Here is a 17,973-nt window from a genome sequence, read left to right on the forward strand (position 1 = left end):
GCCTCCCCCCTCAAAAAAAAAAAACACAGAGCTTGCTTGCAATAAGAAAATCGTGAGAGCATAAGCTTTTACAGCTTAAGAGAGAAAAAGGTGAGGGGTTTTTTTTAGCCCCCTCATTTGGGGGGAAAATGCATTAAACTATAGCAGGAGCATAACCTTCAAGCTCAAAAAGCTGGAGAAAAACAGAAGCACATTTGGTGGTAATGTCACTTTTAGAAGGTGAGCTCTATATTTAAAATCCAGGTGATAGCATTCTCTCATACATGAGTGTGACCAAGAAATAAAATTTGGGATGTGCCACACAACTAATGGGGTGGGGCCTATAAGATGGGCAGAACCTGTATGGAATGACTCACCAATACTGCAAATAATCAGAGCACTTATATGAAACAAATGTTATGAACTGACATTTAAGTTTCCAGCCCTATTGGTTTATAGATTAGAGAACTAGAACAGACCACTCCATTTAATTGTCTCTTTTTACAGGTAGATTTCTGATCTGGCAAATTGTTATACTAGTTGTTAAATAAAAATCTGTAAGAAACATCTCCGCTTGGGTATAGGAACAGACTGAAATTGTCCTTAATTACCTAAATTACAGTGAAAGGAATTGTTCCTTATAATTGTTCCTTATTGGTAATATTGGACACATAGTAATATTTATTGGACATGTAGTAATGACTATGTCAGGAAGCACCTGAAAACAAGATTCTGTTTTTTCAAAGAAGTAAGTGTTGTTTTAAGATTTCTGGGCTTTTTTTTTTTCAATCCCATTTATATCCCGCCCTTCTCCAAAGACTCAGGGCGGCTTACAATCTAAAGCACAAATCAATGTGCTTAGCAATAGCCTTCATCCTATGTATATGCCTGCTTATTAGGGCTTTCGGGGGGCCCCAAGCGGCATTATTACAAAGTCAGCTTATTGCCCCCAACAGTCTGGGTCCTCATTTTACCTACCTCGGAAGGATGGAAGTTAATGAAAAAAGAAATGCCTTTACTACATCATCAATTTTAGAATTTAGAAGTTCAATCTCTGCCCCACTAATCTTTTTTTTTCCCCCTGCTATATAATATCCACATGTGTTCCCAATAAATTGAAAAACATCCTGGAAGAAAGCAACAGCAAACTACCTTGTCAAGAAAATGGCATGGAAATAACTGTCATTTTATAATGCTTGGTGGACTTATAAAAAAGCCAGAGGTTTTAGGTTCAAATACAAACACAGATTCAAAAGGATTTATCATATGATTATGATCTGGGCACTTAGCAACCAGCTCGCACTTATGATTGATTGTACCACCACGTGATCTCGTGATTGTCATCTGTGATCAAGATGCAGGGAAGGTTGCAAGTCACCAGGCTACATCATCATCATCATCATCATCATCATCATAAGTTGGAAGAGACCTTGGAGGTCATCTAGTCCAACCCCCTGCTCAGGCAGGAAACCCTATACCATTTCAGAGAAATGGCTGGCCAGTCTCTTCTTAAAAACTTCCAGTGTTGGAGCATTCACCACTTCTGGAGGCAGGTTGTTCCACTGTTTAATTGTTCTAACTGTCAGGAAGTTTCTCCTTAGTTCTAGGTTGCTTCTCTCCTTGACTAGTTTCATGGGGCAACATTTATTCCTATTTCCTTCCTTTCCTTTCCTTCAGGCTGTGAAATGGATATCTGAATAATTTTTAGGATCAACTCTTAAATATTCATAGATTCCTTTCTCTCTTACCTTAGATGAACTTTCAAGAGAGACCTCTTTAAATCAAAATTATCATTCTTCTTTTTTGCATTTTTAAGAAATGACATTTGCTGACCGGGCTGGTCAGCCAATGGAAAGATGAAATATAAAATTAAGAAATGAATATTTTAAATATGAGGTCTTAGTATGGATGCCAGGCTGCAAAAAAATCTGATGAACACCAGAATGCCAAGAAATAATCTTAACAACGTATAGTTGTGGTCCTAATCCCTCTCCCAGAAGTATGTGTGCTTTCTAGTTGCTTTTAATATAGAGTTGGTAGGCAGAAGTTAGTACAGTATCAACCTCTCTTAACGGTTTCTCTGGAGAAATTTATTTTCATTAAATGAACCACTAGTCAGATATTCAGTAAACAGACTGTTTATACAGGTTTATATTAGGAGACCTTTTGTTAAAAACACAGAAAACTTAATTTATGCAAAGTTATATTAGGATTAATATATTCCTAATGGGCCCTATTCAACAAAAGGAATTTTAATTTGGAGAAAAGCAAATTTTTACATTTAGGCAGGAAAAAATCAAAGGTATAAGTACAGATTAGGTGAGACCTGGCTTAAAAACAGTAACTGTGGGAGGGACTTTAGAGTCCTAGTGGATGATCACTTGACTATGAGCCAGCAGCAGCAGACAAAAAAGCTAATACAATCCTAGGTTGTATAAACAGAGGCATAGAATCAAGATCACATGAAGTATTAGTACCGCTTTATAAAACCCTAGTAAGACCAGGGCTTTTTTTCCTCATAGAACGCTCAGAACGGATTTCCGGCACCTTTTTTGGATGGAACCTTGTAGGATAGGCAAGGCGGGTTGTATGACATGTGTGAGTTCTGGCACCTTTTTCTTTTACAAAAAAAGCACTGAGTAAGACCACACCTGGAATACTGCAACCAATTTTAGTCACCATATTACAAAAAAGATGTTGAGACTTTGGAAAAAGTTCAGAGAAGAGTAAAATGATCAAAGGCCTGGAGACTAAAACATACAAAGAACAGCTGCAGGACTTGGGTTTGGCTAGTCTAAAGAAAAGTAGAAACAGGGGTGACATGACAGCAGTATTCCTGTATTTGAGGGGCTACCACAAAGAAGAGGCGTCAAACTGTTGTGTACGGTTTTGGGTTACAACATAGCAACAATAAGCCTTGGTGGAGCAGTGGGCTAATGCCTCCTTAAGTAACACCAGCTGCCTGCAATTAGTGCGGGTTTGAGTCCCACCAGGCTCAAGGTTGACTCAGCCTTCCATCCTTCTGAGGTAGGTAAAATGAGGACCCAGATTGTTGGGGGCAATAAGCTGACTTTGTAATAATGCCGCTTGGGGTGTGTGTGAATGCCCTAACAAGCAGACATATACATAAAATGAAGGCTACTGCTAAGCTTGTAAGCCACCCTGAGTCTTCGGAGAAGGGCGGGATATAAATGTAATAAAAAACAACAACAAAAAACAGCATTACTTATACCACCAGGTGGCGCTGTACCGGGACTGATGAGGATTGGGCTATTTTTCAGCAGGAATACCAGGTTCAAATGGATTGGATATATAAGGACTCCGGTAACCCCAAATCCCCAGTTCAGTTCCACCCACAATAAAGAGCTGCTATGCTGTACCCTGTGGCCTGGCGTCATCCATGCCGTCTAGAACCCACTACACAATAGTGGCAACAAAGGTGGGATTCTGCTTCTCTCAGAGCTGAAGTCACTAGGGTCGGAGAAAGAGGCATCTTTCCCCTACTCCTTCACTGAAGCAGATTCCACAGGACCGGACACGCCATGGCAAAGTTCGGCCAAATTCCGGCGTTCGACATTCGCCATCCCGAGAGATGGGCTTCACACCTGAGCCAGGTCGAAGGGTTCCTACGGGCCAACCAGATCACAGACGACAATCAAAAAGCAGCAGTTCTGACCTGCATGAGCGGGCCAGCGATCCATGATCTGGCCATCAGCCTGTTCACACCAGAAGCAATCAAGACTGTAACGTATAAGGACGTCGCAGAGAAGCTAAATGCACATTTCAAACTGCGAATGTCTGAGCTGGCTTGGTGAGGCCAGTTCAAACAGCATTTTCAACGGCTGGGGGAGTCAGCCACTGAATTCATTGCAGCCCTGAGAGAGGCCGCTCGCCTGTGTAAATTCAGCAACTTAGAAGAACAGCTTCGCAATCGACTGGTATGTGGTCTCCGAGACAAAAAACTACAACAACGCCTATACGCTAGACCCAACATCACGCTCCAAGATGCTCAAGATGAGATCTTGGCTAATGAGGCTGCCATAGGAGCAGTTCACGTGACCCATCATTCCCGACCCAGCAGCCCAGGAGGAGCCGTCCATTGCAGTGAAGCTGCGAACAGCGGGAGCAGTGAAGCGATGGAGGAGGCAGAGATTGATGCTGTACATCAAAGACAACCACAGCACGACAATCAAGGGAATCAGCGGAAGCTAACAACGGCCAGCAAATGCAACAAATGTATCAGCTGCAGTTGCAGAGATTCCACCCCAAAATGTGCTGGCTGCGGGGGGAATCATGCGAGGGTGGTATGCAAATTCCGAGCTGCGAAATGTAGGGCATGCGGCAAGACGGGACACATTGCAGCCGTTTGCCGGAATCACTCCCGGGACAGCCTGCATGAACTGCAACCGATGGTCACATCGCCAACAGGTATTAAGACCCCCCAGCACATCACCACCAATTTTTTTGAGACCCAGAGAGCCGTTTCCCACATGGGAATCAACCAGCTGATCACCCCAAAAATTAAACTAGAGGTCCGTTTGCAAGGTGTACCTTGCAAGATGGAGCTCGACTCCAGCTCCGCTGTCTCAATAATTTCTTATGAGACGTTTAAAACTGTTTGCGGCCGGAGCTACCAGTTTAAAGTTAACTGATTTTCAACATGCCCCAGTAAAAGTTAGGGGGGAGACTACTCTATTGGTGGGTTTTAGAGACTTCTCTGGGCACTTGGATGTTCTTGTGGCTGAGGGCCAGAGGACGAGTTTAGTGGGGTTGGATTGGTTTGAGGCTCTGGGCATAGGGATCTCGGGAATCCACAGCACCCAGACCAGAAGCCTCAAATCCATCTGCAAAATGTTTGCAGACATATTCGACGGAAAATTAGGCAGGTACAATGCCCCCCCCATTAAATTTAAATTAAACCCAAATGTGCTACCTGTGAGAATTAAACCCCGGACAGTTCCCTTTGCTCTCAAGCACAAGATTGAGAGCGAATTGGATAAGTTAGTAGAGCAGGGGGTGTTAGAACCGGTAGAAGGGGGAGAGTGGGAGACCCCCATTGTCACCCCACTGAAAGCTAATGGGGACGTGAGAATTTGTGTGGATTATAAGGCTTCAGTAAACCGGGCCCTCAATCTGCACGCTTACCTAGTTCCGACGATCAGCCACATCCTCTCCTCCTTACAGGGAGGTGCCATTTTTGCAAAGCTATACCTCACTTAGGCGTACCAGCAACTCTCGGTTACCAGGGAGACAGCTGACACTCAGACAATTGTAACACAGAGAGGAGCTTTCAGAGTTAACCGTTTACAGTTCGGTGTCTCTGTAGCTCCAGGAATTTGTCAGGAGGTGATGGAGAGGACTCTGAAGGGCATTCCAGAAGTATGCCCTTACTTTGATGATGTCCTCATCGCTGGGGATTCAGAAGAAGTACTGGCTGAAAGGTTACAGGCAGTTTTAAGTAGGTTTCGTGCTGCAGGACTCAAACTTAAGAAGGACAAATGTCAAATTGGGGATGCATCCACAGAATTTTTGGGGTTCAGGATCAATGCCAAGGGAACCCATCCCACTGACTCCAAGGTAAGGGCAATAAAAATGGCCCCCAAACCCAAGAACAAAGCAGAGTTGCAAGCTTTTCTGGGCTTGCTGAATTTCTATCATGCATTCTTGCCACACAAAGCAGTCATTGCTGAGCCTTTGCACAGACTATTAGACAAGAAAGCTATTTGGACCTGGACCAGGGTTCATGAACAGAGTTTTCAAGCTCTTAAAGAACTACTATCCAGTAATTCCACTGTCACTCACTTCATAGAGAAAAAGCCCATCTGCATTGCGTGTGACGCTTCTCCCTGTGGAGTGGGTGCAGTTTTGAGGCATTTAGAAGAGAATGGAGAACAAAAACCCATTACCTATTATTCCAGGACACTGTCAATGGCTGAGAGGAATTATGCACAAACCGATAAGGAAGCCTGGGCAATAGTGGCTGGAGTTAAAAAAAATTCCATGATTACTTGTATGGCAGACAATTCACTATATTCACAGACCACAAGCCCTTGTTAGGGTTGTTCATGACAGACAAGCAAACCCCCCAAATCCTATCTCCTAGAATGCTCAGGTGGTCCATATTCTTATCCGTGTACAACTGTAAACTAGTGTATAAACCAGGAAAGGATATGGGTCACACTGATGGACTAAGTAGGCTACCTCAAACACACGCTGAACCTGATCCGGCACCTGCAGAACAAATACTGGCCATCCAGGAATTACCCGAATGCCCGTTACACGCAAAGGACATTGCCACGGAAACAACAGCTGACAGGGTCCTGAGCAGAGTCCTGGCATGGGTGGTCACCGGGTGGCAAGAGAAAAGTCCAGGTCCGGAATTTCAAGCATATTTTATTCAGAGGCTTGAGTTGTCTGCCCATAAGGGATGCCTTTTGTGGGGTAGCAGGGTCATCGTCCCTGAGAAACTAAGGGACAGGGTCTTAAATTCATTACATGAAGGGCACCCGGGTATAGTGAGGATGAAGGCATTAGCTAGGAGTTACCTGTGGTGGCCAGGCCTAGACAAGGCCATAGAGGAACAGGTGAACAGTTGCTACGTATGCCAAAGGTCCAGGCCTGAACCGCCACATGCGTCTGTTCACAAATGGGAGGCAACATACACTCCATGGTCCAGGATCCACATCGATTACGCTGGTCCATTTCAGGGTCAACTATTCCTAGTGGTGGTAGATAGCCATTCCAAATGGTTGGAGGTAGTACCAGTCACTACCATGACCTTGGCCAGGACAATCCAAGTGCTTAGGGGTCTCTTTGCCACACATGGCCTTCCTGATGTGTTGGTCTTGGACAACGGCCCACAATTCACCTCTGTTGAATTCCAGGATTTCATGAAGGCCAACTTGATTAGGCACGTCACATCCGCGCCCTTTCACCTGTCGACCAATGGATTGGCAGAACACATGGTGAGAACAAAAAAAGACACTTTGAAGTGCATCATCAGCAGGGACTGGCATCATAGGTTGGCTCAGTTCCTACTGACTCAACATTCCACACCTTGCACAGCAACAGGGAAGAGCCCAGCGGAACTGCGTTGGGGCAGACGGCTCATCACCAAGCTGGACAGGCTACCCCCCAACAGGGTGGCTGCAGAGACAGTGCAAGGCAACCCAACTAGGGAACTAAACACAGGTGAACTGGTCTGGGCCAGGAACTATGGGCTGGGACATGCGTGTATTCCTGGCATGGTGGTTGACAGAACAGGGCCTTTGTCCTACATTGTAGGGGCGGAGGGGGACCATCACATTCAATGACACATAGACCAAGTTAGAAGACAGGTTCCTGAAAGGCCACTGGGAAAAAATCAACAAGAGAGCCAGTCCTCTCAATCAACAAACCAACATGAAGAACCTGAACTGGCAGAGGACTTCAGGGACCCAGAACTGTTCCTGGAGAGACTGGGTCAGCACAGCCAACAACTGCCTCAGGACGTTCTGGACAATCCAGCTGCAGGGTCTGACCAGGGGACGAGTCAACACAAGAAGCCCAACCAAGCCATATCCACGGACCCTGTTGTCCAAGTCAAAGGGAAACCCTAAAGCGATCATCACGGGCAAATAGGCCTCCAGCCTATCTGGCTGACTATGTTAGGTCATGAGGGGGTGTAAGGTAGAATTGATGTGTAATGGTTAAGTGTACTCAATGTATTTTAGTATGTAGTTGTTGTATGAATTATTATTGTTTGTTCTTAAAAGGGAAGGGGTGTTGTGTATGGTTTTGGGTTACAACATAGCAACAGCGTTACTTATACCACCAGGTGGCGCTGTACCAGGACTGATGCGGATTGGGCTATTTTTCAGCGGGAATACCAGGTTCAAATGGATTGGCCAGGTGAATACCTGGCCAAGTATATATAAGGACTCAGGTAACCCCAAATCCCCAGTTCAGTTCCACCCACAATAAAGAGCTGCTATGCTGTACCCTGTGGCCTGGCGTCATCCATGCAGTCTAGAACCCACTACACAATAAAACTATTCTCTAAAGCACCAGAGGGCAGGAGAAGAAACAATGGTTGGAAAGTGATCAAAGAGAGAAGCAACCTGGAATTAAGGAAAAACTTCATAACAGTGAGGACAACCAGTGGAACAATTTGCCTTCAGAAATCATGGGTGCTTAATCACTGCAGGTTTTTAAGAAGAGACTAGACAGTCACTTGTCTGAAAGGGTATAGGTTCTCCTGCTTGAGCAGGGGGCTGGACTAGAAGACCTCCAAGATTCCTTCCAGCTTCTATTCTATTCTAATGCAGATATACTTCACATTTATTTCAGATCGTAGTTTTACAGACCCTGTAGAACAAGGGTATCAAACTGCCAGCCTGCGGGTTGGATGCATCATGCCGAAACCGCGCCCACCCCATTGCCAGCAATGGGAAAAAAGTTGTGATATGCCGTGACACATCACGTGACATTGCAAGTTTGGCAGCCCTGCTGTAGAATCTGTTTGCAATGGCTGTGAGTAGGGTCAAAGGAGTTTTCAGGTGTTTTTATTTTAAGGTCTTAGCAACTGTTTTCTATTTATTTGTTTAACTAATTTCTTAGATCCTGATTTTGTTTTATGGGTGTAGCTCCTACATATTAGCATTGAAAATACATTAAATTTGATTAAGAGGTCATGCTTAAAAAACTTACAACCAAGGAGATAATAGGTCAGTGCATTATTAAAGGCTATTATTATGTAATGTTTGGATTGAAAAACAGGAGATTGTGAGATCTAGTCCTTCTTATGCATGAAAAATAGCTAAATGATTTTGGGCTAGTTTCTCTCTCTCTCTCTCTCTCTCTCTCTCTCTCTCTCTCTCTCTCTCTCTCTCTCTCTCTCTCTCTCTCTCTCTCTCTCTCTCTCTCTCTCTCTCTCTCTCTCCTAGAATTGCAATTGTTGGTGAAACAGTAAATAGGAGGTGGGAATATTGGATATGTACACTGGTTTGTGCTGGCCAAAAATAAAGGCAGGAAAAAATGAAATAAAATAAAAATGTCAATACCATCTCTGTCTAATTAAATTAGGTCCTCAGATTTGGTGTTGGGTTTTTTTTTCAGATTTTTTTTCAGATTTTTTTTTCTAGCCCAGATCTGGCATATCTGTTTAAATTGAAAGATAATACATAATATGCCATTGTACTCCCAGTTACACTGTTTCAATTTTAAGGTTTCTTTTTACAGCAGTATTTCCCAGGACTATCAGATCTTACCTGTAAAATGTGGATAATAATTACATGCCAGTAAAGAGAAGCTTGTAACTTCCTGTTGTGTCACTTTAAATATTCCCAGAATTTCTCTACCAGCATTCACATTGCTGAGCACTCTAGAAGTTGAAGCCCACATACATGGATGTACCCCAAACTGAAAAACACTGTTTGGCATCAGAACCTCTGGGGTCCTAAAACTAGTCCTTTCCCAGAGTTCTTTTTGCGGTCTCAAGTACCTAAGTGAGAAACAAATCATTTCTCCAAATTTAAACTCATTATTTCATTCTAATATCTGCTTGCAATGTTCATTTTCACATTTGGTATGAAAATTGTGTGTTTTCATGTTTATGTATCTCAATAGTTATGGGTCTTTGGGGAATGTATTATTTTTCTATACTATAATATATCCAAGTGCTTGCATATACTGTACTTTCCCTAACTTACAAATAATTATATGCACCTTTGTTTAGGAAGCATTGCAAATTCTGAAAGGATGCAGGTATGGAAGGATAATTCTATTTTGACTCACATGTCAATTTGTACAAAACTGATAAATTCATATTATGCAAAATGGGCACTTTTCTCCACATCACTACTAAGAAAAAGACTGTATCACTGAACTGTTATTACAGGCTAAGAGAGAACGAATAGAATATTCCTTAAAACAAAGTAAATATAAGGCTGTGTCCACCATTTTGTGACTCATTTCAACTAAATTGATCCTAATCCCTTAATCTCCTTCCTCCAAATCTCACCTGAAGTATCTTCAAGTAAATTCCTTGCATCTGAGAAGTGAAGCATTGTTTAAAACACAGGTGTCAAATTTGCCATGTCATGTGACATGTGATGTATTGTGACTTTTTTCGCATTGCTGGAGCTGGGGTGGGCGCGGCCTCCACATGATGCAACTCCCGTGGGCCAGCAGTTTGACACCCCTGGTTTAAAATAAATCAAAGGGATGCAGGATGAGATTCCTTAGTTCTTACCAAAGTAAGCAGCTTTTGTATGGCAGACTCCAGATAAGACTTCTCTGGTTCTTCTCTGCTAATAAAATGGTTCCATCTAGATCAGTGTTTCTCAAGCATTATACTTGCTAGTTGATAAATTCTGGGAGTTGAAATCCACATGTCTTAAAGTTGCCAAGTTTGAAAAATATTGATCTAGAAGCAATAGAAGGTGAATATAGGTGGTGAATAATAATAATAATAATAATAATAATAATAATAATAATAATAATAATAATAATAATAATAATAATAATAATAATAATAATGCGGCGGCGGCTTAATACTGGTGCTTAAGAACAAGCACTACAAACTAATGCCATGAAAGCGAAGATACAAAAATCTACTGACAATCCAAATTGCCGACTTTGCAGCGACAGAGTTGAAACTGTTTTACATTTAATATGTGAGTGCAGCAAAAATGCGCAAACTGATTACAAAACTAGACATGACCGAGTTGCTAAACTAATCCACTGGGCATTGTGTAAAAGATATGACTTGCCTGTGTCCAAAAAGTCATGGAAACATAGGATGGAAAAAGTTGTCGAGAATGAGAGGGTGAAGATCTTGTGGGACTTCCAAATACAGACAGATCGCCATTTGGAACACAACACACCAGATATCGCAGTTGTAGAGAACCGAAGCGTACAGTTGATTGATATCACTGTACCAGGAGAAGCCAGAGTCGAACAAAAAGAACAGAAAAAAAAAATGAAATACTGCAACCTGGCCATCGAAACTGCGCGATTATGGATGAAACGCATAACAGTGACACCCATTGTCATCGGGGCACTGGGAACTATGTTCAAAAACTTTGCAAAATACATCAGGAAATTTCAGCTTCCTGCAATAACTCCAGCAAAGCTACAAAAAAACTGTGCTACTCGGAACATCTTACATTTTAAGGAGATACCTTGTTGATACCTAGGATGTGGGCAGCAACCCGTGTCAACCATTAGTGCCAGTCAATTTGAGTGTTCAGTTGATTGAGTTTCATGTTTTATGAATAAAAGTTTTATAATAATAAAAAGTTGGAAAGGACCTTGGAGGTCATCTAGTCCAACCCCCTGCTCAGGCAGGTAACCCTATACTATTTCAGACAAATGGCTGGCCAGTTTCTTCCTAAAAACTCCAGTGTTGGAGCATTCAGCGCTTCTGGAGGCAGGTTGTTCCACTGGTTAATTGTTCTAACTGTCAGGAAGTTTCTCCTTAGTTCTAGGTTGCTTCTCTCCTTGATTAGTTTCCATCCATTGCTTCTTGTCCTGCCTTCAGGTGTTTTGGAGAATAGCTTGACTCCTCTTTGTGACAGCTTCTGGGATATTGGAACACTACTACCATGTCACCCCTCATCCTTCTATTCATTAAACTAAAAGGTAAAGTTTCCCCCACACATGCGTGCTAGTCGTTTCCAACTCTAGAGGCCAGTGCTCATCTCCGTTTCAAAGCCGAAGAGCCAGCACTTGTCCAAGGACATCTCCATGGTCATGTGGCTGGCATGACTAGACGCCGAAGGCGCATGGAACGCTGTTACCTTCCCACCGTAGTGGTCCCTATTTTTCTACTTGCATTTTTACATGCTTTTGAACTGCTAGGCTGGCAGAAGCTGGAATGAGTAACAGGTGCTCACTGTGTTACACGGCACTCGGGATTCAACCTGCCAAACTGCCGACCATCTGATCGACAAGCTCAGTGTCCTAACCCACTGAGCCACCACGTCTCTTTATTAAACTAGACATGCCCAATTCTAGCAACCGTTCCTTATATGTTTTAGCCCCCAGTCCCCTAATCATCTTTGTTGCTCTTCTCTGTACTCTCTCTAGAGTCTCAACATCTTTTTTACATCATGGTCACCAAAATTGGATGCAGTTTTCCAAGCGTGGCCTTACCAAATAATGTTGCAGAATCCAATCTGGCATGGTCACCGGGACCAGAGTTTAGTCTTCTGAGCTTTCTGTGCTAGAGCCAAGGCACAAAGAGAAGTTCCCTGAGGATGGTCTCCAGCACGAGTCTGAAAGCTTGGAAAACTAAACCTCTGTCCCGGTGACCAACCCAGATTGGATCCTGCAATATCACATTGAGCTGTGGCAGCCCAAACCTACAAGCTGAATTGGTAAAGCCAGATAGATGCAAGTTGGCCATCTAAGAAAGAATGCCATCAAGTGGACACTTTTTAGCCTTCCTGCTATGCTACCTTAGCCTGCTAGTTTTGTACAAGTGCTGCTATTTCGCAAGATGGCTCAAATTCAACCTCAAGGATTCATTAAAAGGTTGTAATGCGTAAAACATTATTTGCAACACTTTAAAAAAATCTTGTTCATTCCACACAAATTCTTAGACTCGGGAGATTATTGCTGCAAGGCAGGGGAGAAAAAAAAAACTCATTAAAAACAGGGCAACTGGTTTTTGCTTACAGCCATTCACTGCTTGGAAAATCAATAAGAATTAAGCTTGATGCATAAAAACATTATGAGAGTTTTATAGGGTTTCTTTACCAGCTGCCTTTTTAATTTACAACTTGAGATGATGGTCCTGTCTGTAAAAATGGAAATGGAAGTTTAATAAAATACATATGCTAGGGAAGAAGACCGTCAAATGGGAGGTTTTGTTACAGCACAAGGTTACTTGGCTCCTGAGAACAAAATAACGTAAGGTTAATTGGGGAGAAAAGATGAGGCAGAGCAGGTGATGATGGAAAGTTAAGAGGTACTAAAAGTCAGCTGCAGGCTTCCAGCACAGGAGAAAGGAGGCAAAAAAGAGCAGATTTCCAGAGGCATTTGCAACAGAATCATACACTGAGCTGGAAGGGAGAAAATGGAGAGAACTATAAATCACCTAGAGGTTGAAACTTGGCTTTCTAGTATAGGCAGAAAGTGAGGATACAAATTGCACACATAAATAAAATCAAATCTGCAATCTTCCTATTGCATTATAATACATAACCCTGTCATCCTCAGGCTACAGAGAAAAGGGTCCACCTGCTGTCTTATGTCTCTTAGTAATTTAAATCAATAACATAGTGCCATAAAGTAAGCAAAAAGAGACTTTGGAGCAGAGAAATCTGGGCTGAAAAGGACACTCTACTGAATGATCATACATGAAGATCAAACTAGGATTTCCTTTCTTTCCTTGAGGTTCCTACCAGCATCAGCTTCCCATCGTCCTGTGCACGCTCACAGGGAGGGCCTCCTTAGGGTTCTGCCGGTTAGAGATTGCTGGTGGGTGATTCCCAGGGGGAGGGCGTTCTCTGTGAGTGCGCCCACCCTTTGGAACGAACTGCCGATGGAGCTTCGGACTGCCCCCGACCTTCGCTCGTTTCGCCAGGACTTAAAAACCTGGTTGTTCGAATTGTCTGGCCTGGACTGAGGGATTTTAAATTTTAAAGTATTTTAATTAAATCATATTACATTATATTAAATTAATTTTAAATTTTAAATTTTATTGTTATTATGAATTGTGGGCTTGTACTAGTTTAACTCCATTTTATTCTCTTTTTGTACTGTTTTAACTGCCCTGTGAACCACCCTGAGTCCTTCGGGAATAGGGCGGTATATAAATTCAACTAATAAATAAATAAATAAATAAAATTGGTTAAGAAAAAAATGTATGAGCACTAAAAGTCCACACCATCTTGCTGGCACATAATCATTATCACATAATTGTAGTGTTGGAAGGGATCATAATAGCAATAGCACTTAGATTTATATACCGCTTCACAGTGCTTTACAACCCTCTCTAAGAGTCAGCATATTGCCCCCAACAATCTTTATCCTCATTTTACCAATCTCAGAAGGATGGAAGATTGAGTCAACCTTGACCCGGTGCCATGTCAATGAAGCAGAAGTAGATGTTTTTCTGGAACTCTCTAGCTTTCTCCATGATCCAATGTATGTTGGCAATTTGATCTCTAGTTCCTCTGCCTCTTCGAAATCCTGCCTGTACTTCTGGTAGTTCTCGATCCACATACTGCTGGAGTCTAGCTTGTAGGATTTTAAGCATAACTTTACTAGCATGAGAAATGAGTGCAATGGTGCGATAGTTTGAACATTCTTTGGCACTGCCTTTCTTTGGAATTGGAATGTAAACTGATCTTTTCCAATCCTGTGGCCACTGTTGAGTTTTCCAAATTTGCTGGCTAATTGAGTGTAGCACTTTTACTGCATCGTCTTTTAAGATTTTGAATAGCTCAGCTGGAATACTGTTACCTCCACTAGCTTTGTTGTTGCTCAGTTTTTCTAAGGCCCACTTCACTTCACATTCTAGGATGTCTGGCTCGAGGTCAGTGACCACCTCATTGTGATTATCAGGAACATTAAGCTCATTCTTGTATAGTTCTTCTGTGTAATTTTGCCACCTCTTCTTAATCTCTTCTGCCTCTGTTAGGTCCCTGCCATTTTGGTCCTTTACCATGCCCATTTTTGCATGAAACATTCCCTTCATCTCTCCAATTTTCTTGAAAAGATCTCTGGTCCTCCCTATTCTATTGTTTTCTTCTATTTCTTTGCACTGTTCATTTAAGAAGGCATTCTTATCTCTTCTAGCTATTCTCTGGAATTCTGCATTCAATTGGGCGTATCTTTCTTTTTCTCCCTTGCCTTTCGCTTCCCTCCTTTCCTCAGCTATTTGCAAAGCTTCCTCAGACAGCCATTTTGCTTTCTTGCATTTCTTTTTCTTTGGGATGGTTTTAGTTGCTACCTGTTGTACAATGTTGCAAACCTCTGTCCATAATTCTTCAGGCACTCTGTCTATCAGATCTAATTCCTTAAATCTATTTGTCACCTCTACTGTATATTCAACAGGGTTATGATTTAATTCATACCTGAGTGGCCTAGTGCTTTTTCCTACTTTCTTCAGTTTAAGCCTAAACTTTGCAATGAGAAGCTCATGATCTGAGCCACAGTCAGCTCCTGGTCTTGTTTTTACTGACTGTATAGAGCTCCTCCATCTTTGGCTGCAGAGCATATAGTCAATCTGATTGCTGTGTTGACCGTCTGGTGATGTCCATGTGTACAGCCATCTCTTGGGTTGTTGGAAAAGAGTGTTTGCTATGACCATCATATTCACTTGACAAAATTCTATCAGCCTGTGCCCTGCTTCATTTTGTACTCCAAGGCCAAACTTGCCTGTTATTCTGGTTATCTTTTGGCTTCCTACTTTAGCATTCCAATTCCCCCATGATGATAAGGACATCATTTTTTGGTGTTAGTTCTATAAGGTGCTGTAGGTCTTCATAGAATTGGTCAATTTCATCCTCTTCAGCACTGGTGGTTGGGGCATAGACATGGACTACTGTGATATTGAATGGTTTGCCTTGGATTCAAACTGAGATCATTCTGTCATTTTGAGGATTGTATCCCAGTATTGCTTTTCTACACTTTTATTGACTATGAAGGCTACTCCATTTCTTCTGAGGGATTCTTGCCCGCAGTAGTATACCTGATGGTCATCTGAATTAAATTCACCCATTCCTGTCCATTTTAGTTCGCTGATACCTAAGATGTCGATGTTCAGTCTTGTCATCTCTTGTTTGACCATGTCCAGCTTTCGTTGATTCATGGATCTTACATTCCAGGTTCCTATGGAGAAAAAATCTTTACAGCATCGGACTTTCCTTTCACCACCAGACACATCCACAGCTGAGCGTCCTTTCGGCTTTGGCCCAGTCACTTCATTCTTTCTGGCGCTACTAGTACTAGCCCTCTGCTCTTCCCCAGTAACATATTGGATGCCTTCCGACCTGAGGGGCTCATCTTCCAGCGACATATCGTATTGCTTATTGGTACTGTCCATAGGGTTTTCATAGCAAAGATACTGGAGTGGGTTGCCATTTCCTTCTCCAGTGGATCACGTTTTGTCAGAACTCTCTGCTATGACCTTTCCGTCTTGGGTGGCCCTGCACGGCATAGCTCATAGCTTCATTGAATTATGCAAGCCCCTTCGCCACGACAAGGCAGTAATCCATGAAGGGGATGGAAAACTTGCTATCTCCATACAGTAATTTTGTAAATGTCTCTTGAAAATTGTATTTTAATGTCCATAATATTATTTATCATTTATTTCTTCCTTTTTCACCATACATTTTATATGGAAACTCAAGATGGCATATACACTTCCTAGATCCTTTGAAGCTCCCACTGGCATGATTGGCAGAAACTCACCCAATAATTTCTATGGTCAAGTGGGTACTTCTATTTGATCTTCCCAGACAAGATCCATATCCTTAATTACCGAACTCCATTTATGATGTTGTTTTGTTCTTTTATAAGCATAAAAAATAGTACCCAACAATTGGGGCATCTTATTTTTATATACAGGCCTAACTCTGTCTTTATTTCAAATTTCTATGTAAGTTGGAACTCATACTTGTAAACAGGCTGCCTACCAGTATTACTTAAAATGGTGGAAAGCTTTCTCCTTCCTCAAGTTGATGAACTGCTAAGGCTATGCAATGCTTTCAGGAACCATTGTAAACTGCTGAAAATAGATTGTTTTTTAAATGTGTGCAGCAGTTCCTGAAAATGTTGCATGGTTTTAGCATTTCTGCAGCTCAAGGAAGGAGAATGCTGTCCACTATTTTTAGTAATAGGCAGCTGGTTCTTATCTCAGGGTTCTCCTTAAATTGGGCATTCTTAATCAAGGAATGGCATGTAGCTATATCTCAGTGCATATGCTATCCATTTTTGCCATTTTGTCTAGGTGATCCAACAAAATTGTTATTACTAAGAGACGACTTCCATCATATTTGAAAATTTAAATTCAAATACTTGAAAGTAACAATAAATGCCTGCCAATGAGATACTGACAATTATATTACCATTTGTTTATAAAAAATGAAAGTTGTAGTGAATTGTGTACATATTTCACTCATTCGACACATTATGAGGAAATTGCACATTTGTATGGACCAGAAGACTGCCTGTATCATTCTTTGACTCCCAGACATACTGATATAATGCAGTAGGACAAAAGAAGCATATTGTTTCAGAAGATTGGAACAAGGCTTACCCAAAGTGAGCAATTTGTGGCTGTCCAGATGTTGCTGAAATTCATAAATTAAAAGAAAACCTATAAACAGTCAGTTTGTAACCTTGAAAATATAGGTGAATTTCATGCAGTAAGGATATCAGGGAATTGCTTTGGAAGATAAGAGGAAACCAAGCAAGGATGAGCAACCAAGCAAGGATGAGCAACTCCTCCAGATGTTGTTAAATCCCCAGCAAACCTAGAAAGCATGGTTCTCCACCCTTGTGTTAATTATTGCTATATTACCTCCCCATCAACATTCTTCATACATTCTACCCAACTGAGTTTTGTTAAGTTGATATAAAAATAACTGGCCAGAAGATACCGTGTTTCAAACAATAATAATAAACATTTCTAAAATATTTCTGAAACAACCAAAGCAAAACTAACCAGGACTATACTTTCAAAAATAAATTAAAATAGAGGCTTAATTTAATTTAATTCAAACCACACGGAACTTTTATGGCTACCCAAATTGCAAATACATTATTGGTTATAATGCAGGTTTCAAGCAGTTCTGTACTCAGTGACAATGAAGTCGTGATAAGCATGTGTATTATTTTTTTAAAAAAAATATGCACCAACAAATTTCCAAACTGTACCAAGCTGAACTAACTGCCACTGTGTTATATCCATAAGGGTTATTAACTCTAAGCAAAAGAGATAATCAAAAAACCAAAAAAGGAAACAAAAAGGCCAAAACACCTCCTAATCAGCCATAAACA

Source organism: Vipera ursinii (assembly GCF_947247035.1).
Source record: "Vipera ursinii genome assembly, chromosome: 1".
Taxonomy (NCBI): domain Eukaryota; kingdom Metazoa; phylum Chordata; class Lepidosauria; order Squamata; family Viperidae; genus Vipera; species Vipera ursinii.